Raw genomic sequence first — 6,753 nt, forward strand, 5'->3', positions numbered from 1 at the left:
TGTGTAAGTAATATTATACTTTTTTTTTTTTTTCACAAATTTAGTAGTAAGATAATAAACGATTAATAATTAAATAATTGTACTACATTTGACATGAATGAGAATTAGAAGCATAAGACAACAGCGTAATCCTTGTTATAAAAAAAATTTATTTTTAAAAAATAGGTGAAAATAGCTATTGAATGTTTATTTGCTTAGGGCATTCTGGTAATTATAATGATCTGACATTCCCTGGACTGAGATCAGCCACGTCGCTTACTTTCAGGTGGCTCTGGTCTTTGCAATCTAAAGAAGATTGGTTGCGCCACATGGAAGATTTCTATTGGTGTTATTCTGTTGAATCAAGATAGTTTGTCAACCACTAAGTCCACACTGTATCACATTGGGGAGATGCAATCGAATACGTCAGCCCGAGCTTAAAATACTTCATTGGGAAGACGCAATCGAATACTTCATAGGAGTGTTAAAAGTCCAATGAGTCACCACCCACGACATGTTTCCAGCTTTCAATAAACTCATTGCTTTCAGTTTTTTTTTTTTTTAATATTGTTTATAAAGGGCTGTAGGTATTATAATTAATATTTACACATAGATTTTATAATTGGGACCTTCATCGTGGCATGTACTCCTCTGAAGCGCTCCCCAAATTCTTCAAACCCTCTCAAATATTCGAGGGCTGTCCACTCTATTCACATTTCGTGAGGAATAGACTAGCTCCACTCAATTATCATTTCGTGAGGAATAGACTAGCTCCACTCAATTATGTGATAATTGAGGAAGGAGGAAGGATTGTAAATAAGCCTCATAAATACTTTTATGGAGGCTCGAACCCTTGCACTCATTATTCTAAGTGCAAGGGCTCTCCCACTGGACCAAAGGCCCATTGGTCTCATTGCTTTTCAGTTAAATGAGTGCAATAGAGCCAATTAGATTATAGCGCAGCGGTGAACCATTATTCTTAAAGGTAAGAAAGATTATGAGAATAATTGTTTGATTTTTCATAAATTCAATCTCTCTTAATTAAATAAAAAATTATGTGAAGTTAATTTGTAAGTTTTTCTTTCTTTCAAAATGTGAGTGAAGAAGAGATATCCCTCATCTGTGAGGAATCATATGCCTGGGCATGTATTTTATAGAATAAATATAATAATGTAAGTCCCAAATTATATATTTGATTGTAAATATCAGTGTAATGTCTGCTCTAATAACAATGGTAAATATTTGTATAATACAGTAATATGATGTGTAATCAATATTAAAAAAAAAAAAGATTGCAATAGAGAAGCCATAAGTTGTTCTCACATAAACTTCTGGGGTACCAAAACTAAAGTTGGCAGTAACAATAACCATCTATAATAAAGTAAAATTTACAAAGAGCAACATTTGAATTAAGTGAATCACTCAGTAGCAAAAAATCCCGGTAACTGTCTTAGCCGTGAGGCTCAATTATTCCTGTTCACTGGCAAATTACCTAGATGCTACTGATATTGCGCTGGAGAACAAAAAAATGATCTTAAAAAAAAAATCAAAAGAAACTAAATGTGCATAAAAGACTTGAAGAAAGATAATTTGCCCTTCAGAAAGCAACATATCAGTAATCTGACTTTTTTTAATCCACCAACAACTTTCAATTGTCACATGGGTATTCTGAGGAATAAAGCACATTGAGAAGTGAATGGTCCACCTTCGCAACCAAGAGATTTGCAAATGACTTTTTTGTGTTTGATGTATAGATTGAGACCAGCAGATGAAGAAAAGGTAGAAATGCATAAAAGCTACTCAAAGCAAGTACATGGTAAAATACAAAAAAAAAAAAAACATTGTGATAATAACAGACTTAGAACGTGCAATAAGAGAACGCTAACATTTAACAACAATAAAGAAGATTCGCTATTGAGTGGTTATACATACAATTAAATCTGAACAAGGTTTTAATCTCACTCCCAGCTTTCCTTTCCTCAACAATCAAATGAAGTGAATCCCTGCACATCAGGACAGGATGGTCATGCTTACATCTGTAATTGGTATTATAATTTCTACTAACACATTTGGCAATACTTCCTTCCCCTGTTAACTTGTTTGTAGGACACTTAAATTGTCTATCACCAATAAGCATCCCATGACAGTCAGATTCCTGCTTTGCACGAATCCTAAGAAGATTTTGTGATTGCCAACCATGTCTTCCCCCAAAATCAACAGGATTGTTGTTATAGTAACTGTCATTTGCGTCATCCGTATCGTAATAAATCTCATCCCAGCCATAATCTTGGCCATAAATATGGCTCCAGTGCCTTTCAAGTAATCCAGCATCAAACACCGCATGGTCCTCGCCTATTGAAGACCTGGTATCAAGCCACCTTCCTTCTTTGGCTGCATAGCATTCTCCGTAAGACCGGAAGTTCGAAGATTGATAATTTCTGCAGCCCCCCTATATCCACTTTTGATTTCTCTAGACCGTGATCTATCCAAAAGCAAATGGGGAGAGTTGCGATATCTTTCCATTTGGACAGATAACTTCACTTCCTTTCCAGTCAATGGTAAGTCTCTGTCATAGATGCTATCTAAAGAACTCCTTTCTCTGTCAAAAAATGAAACAGATCTATTGTATTTTTCTTGCATGAAGTCTTCTTCCCGACCAATATCAAGAAAACCATCATCACAATCAATTTCTTCCAAAATCCGAGTTTTTCAATCTTGCTTCTCCATTTATTTTTTAAAGTAGAAGGCTAATTTCAAACAAACCAACTGGAACGTCATCTTTTATAATTAAAGATAATTTCTATCCATTTCATCTAAATTATCCGCTCTACCACTTATTTCATGGCAATACTCCCTTTCATCCCATTTTCTTTTGATACGGAGATCTATCTGATCTCTAAAGCACCGACACGATCTCCAACGAGAATCTCTGCCTTTTATCAGTAGCCCAAATGTGGCCATCACCAATACCTTTCACTACTATAGCCAGAGGAAGATCCCGTTCCCCTATAATATGAGAAATCTTCTCTTTCAAGGTAACCAAGAACATGCAACCTTTCCTTCTGTCTGCCACAATCAACTGATTTGTAATCCCTATAGTAAATTCCCTCTGCATCTGAAATCAGGGAAGCATCATCACTGTTTTCAGGGTGGATTTCTTGTTCCAAAGTACTGTGATACACCCAGCGGTAATGCTTCCATTTCTACTGAACAGGACCATGTCTTAAATATCTCTTGTAATCATACTTACCATTTGATATTGGAGAAGCATCATCATCACTACTTTTAGGGCAGATCCTCTCCTCCATTACACCACAGCATCTCCCACTGTGATGCTTCTGAACCTTACGCTTGGGACTTGTATGCCTTAAATAATATTTCCTATCACCTCATTCTGTTTTGATGCCATCGTTTATATTATTCTTATGACCCGTCAGAATCTTGAAATGCTGTGCCTGAATTTGGTGATTGCCTTCTTAAGGGAGAAAAAATCCTCACAGGATCACCACAAACTTTATCTTTGGCTGCTTCAAAATCTCTCCCAGAACATGTTGGACTAAGGCCAAAGTGACTCTGATCGCCAAGTGATAATTCTGTTTCCATTAAGCATGAATCCTACCTGCATCCTACCTTTTTGTCTGCCTTTTTGAAGGTTTCTGCTGCTTCAGTCTTTTTTTCTGAAGTGCAGACATTCAGCTTTTGATGGTGGTGCCTGTCCCTATTAGAGACCTTGCCATTCCCATGATCATCAGAATCTATGGACATCTGATTAAATACACTCATGGGCTCATTACACCTAGCAACATCCAACCAAAACATTCATCTGATCAGTGATTCCGACAAAGGAAAAAATGAAGATTATAAAAAATCTAAAATACTACATAATCATCACGTGCAATGGATGAAATGAGAGTTTTAAGCATTATCATCTTTGACAGAAAATATTACATGCATAAGAAGAATAGTAACAAACATTTAGAAGAAAATGTAATAACGTGCATTGCTAGGATGACTACAACTATCTTTTTCATTCCTTTTTTATTTAGTTTTTCTCTTGTTGATAAGGCCTTCAAATAAAAAAGATTATTCATTTTCAACCAGCTCTCTTCCTAATAGGGAGCAACTGAAATGGAAAATGACTTCCTTCCAAATTTCAATCCAGTAAGAAATACATTTATGGCATGATAAAAATTGCGGCATGATAAAAAATGAAACCTTGTAAAGGCATAAGTGTTGAGTATTAGAAAATGCATATTTATAAAGGAGAAAACCGTTATTTTACATTTTAAGTCTTACTAACAACCCTTACTTTTATATATTTAACCTTCTTGTGATTTAATTACATGTGTTTTATTTTAATTAAGTATTTTATGTATTTTAGGGGCATTATAGTCATTTCACAATAAAGGAGAGATCAGACGGCAAAACGGACATCACTTTTGAACTCAGGACGGTCGAAAACCTTAGGAGGAGCATAAAAGGAAAAATGACACTATTCACATGTACGGTACTATTCACGTGTACGGTACTGTATACGTTACTGTTCACGACACTGTTCACATAGACGGATGATGACGTGGCATTGACCGATGATGTGGCATTGACTGATGAGGTGTCACGATCCTGTTGGACTAAAATTCTTATGTACTGTTGATGGTGACGTGGCAGCATATCAGTGGACGAAAAATCTCGCGTACGGTGCATGCATCACACAGGATTATTTTCAACCAAACCGCGTTACTGTTCATCCGGGTCAAACCGTGTTACTGTTCATCCGCGTGGTCAAACCGTGGACTGTTGACTGATGACGTGGCGCAATCCTGAGCGTCCAAACTATTTTTAATCCGATGGCCATGATTTACTCCATGTATCTATAAAAAGGGGGCCTCCCCCCCCTAATTTGATATCTCTGAATCCATTTTTGGGATCCATTTTCTGTAATTCCTTCTCCATCTTGTATTTTCTTCGTATTTTAATAAATTTCCATTTTGCCCCTAGTTCAATTATGAGTGGCTAATTTTCTTTCAAGCTTGGGTTGAAGGTGAAGTCTCAACATGTGTCATGGGCTTAATTTGGTAAATTTATTTTCTCTTCCCCTCTAATTTTTGTGGATGTTTTGACTTCTCGTCGACAAATAATAATAGTCTTGTCTAGATACCGCCTTGGTTACACCGGCTCTCTAGTATAAGGTTATTATTATTTGGCACGATAAGCCCTTAGCACCATATTGATTAGAGCGTGGTTCATGAGGTGTGGATTCCCCCCTCATGATTTAATTGGCATTAATACGGATTATTTAGCCCATGATGCATGTTGATACGGATCCAGATACCCAAGTACGTCATTTCAATAGAATTCTCTTCAATTCATTCTCGCCATTTCAATTCCAGTTTTAGAATTTATTCTCGCCATTTTAATTTAAGTTTTAGCATATTCCAAATCATTTCCACCATAAATCCAATCACCCATTTACAAAATTAATTCTACACAATTAAAATCCACCTCCTCGTGGGATCGACACTCGTCACCATAGATCTATACTACAATAGATTCGTGCGCTTGCGAGTACATTAAAATTTGCACAACAAGTTTTTGGCGCCGTTGCCGGGGAGGTAAGTAATTTTAATTCATAGAATTAATTTTTGTGAATAATTTCTTTTATTTGTTTTCTTGTATTTTTTTTTATTATTAAAAAAAAAAAGTGAATCTACATTTAAAGGTTAGTATTTCTTTTCTTTTTCTCTTCTTTAAAATTTTGTAATTTAATTTTCCATTTATTTTTCTTTGTAATTTTTTTTGTTTATCTTATTAATTTAATTTTTAGTTAATTTCTTTCACGTATTTATTTTTGTGTATTTTTATAGAAAGGTTGTAATAGCGCAATAAGGTTAGTATCGTAATTTCTCCCTCTTCTTTATTTTTATTTGTTTTGTTCCCATCTTTATTTTTGTTTTGTTTGCATCTTTATTTTTATTTTATTTATTTTGCATGCATGGTCGTAGGTCATTATTACCTAATCTTGAACCTATAGACCTTGAATTAGAAAAAACACTTCGCACACACAAACACGTTAAAAATAAAATGGATTTACAAGCACCACAGGAGAGGCCATTTAAGGACTATTTTAGTCCCTTAGCTAATTTGAGCACGTCATGCATAAGATACCCAAATGTAGCTGCTAGGAGTTTTGAATTAAAACCTAGTGTGTTAAATTGTCTCCCTACATTTTATGGCCTAGAAAATGAGGATCCATATAATCATTTGAATGATTTTCATGCCATTTGTCAAACATTCAAATATGAGAATTTTTCAGATGATGATGTTAAACTTAGACTATTCCCATTTTCTTTAAAAGATAGAGCTCGTTCATGGCTTAATACATTGCCTGCTAATAGCATTGCATCATGGGAACAAATGGTTACAAAATTTTTAAATAAATATTTCCCAGTGCATAAAACCAATGCTATTCGCAGGGAAATCTCGGAGTTTACCCAGAAAGATGACGAGCAATTTTTCGAAACATGGGAGCGATTCAATGGGCTACTCTTGAAGTGTCCACATCATGGGTACGAGAAATGGCACCAATGCCAATACTTTTTGGAGGGATTATTGCCGAATGTGCAAGAATGGCTAATGGCAACGAGTGGAGGAGAGCTAATGTCAAAAAGTGCATCAGAGATTTGGGAATTCTTCCAGCGACAAGCAGATAATTCCCAACAACGGAGTCGATCACTCAGGACTACTAGAAGAATTAAAGGAGTGAATGAGGTTCAA

The 6,753-nt window shown here is 35.5% G+C and overlaps 1 non-coding gene across 1 annotated transcript; it reads right to left on the reverse strand.

Moving 5' to 3' along the window:
- Positions 1-6,444: 6,444 nt before the first annotated feature.
- Positions 6,445-6,548, reverse strand: LOC127898910 (small nucleolar RNA R71). The gene has a single exon (XR_008050622.1). It is a non-coding gene; the product is annotated as a small nucleolar RNA R71 (small nucleolar RNA).
- Positions 6,549-6,753: the final 205 nt, after the last annotated feature.

The sequence above is a fragment of the Citrus sinensis genome, chromosome 1 (assembly GCF_022201045.2).
Source record: "Citrus sinensis cultivar Valencia sweet orange chromosome 1, DVS_A1.0, whole genome shotgun sequence".
NCBI lineage: Eukaryota > Viridiplantae > Streptophyta > Magnoliopsida > Sapindales > Rutaceae > Citrus > Citrus sinensis.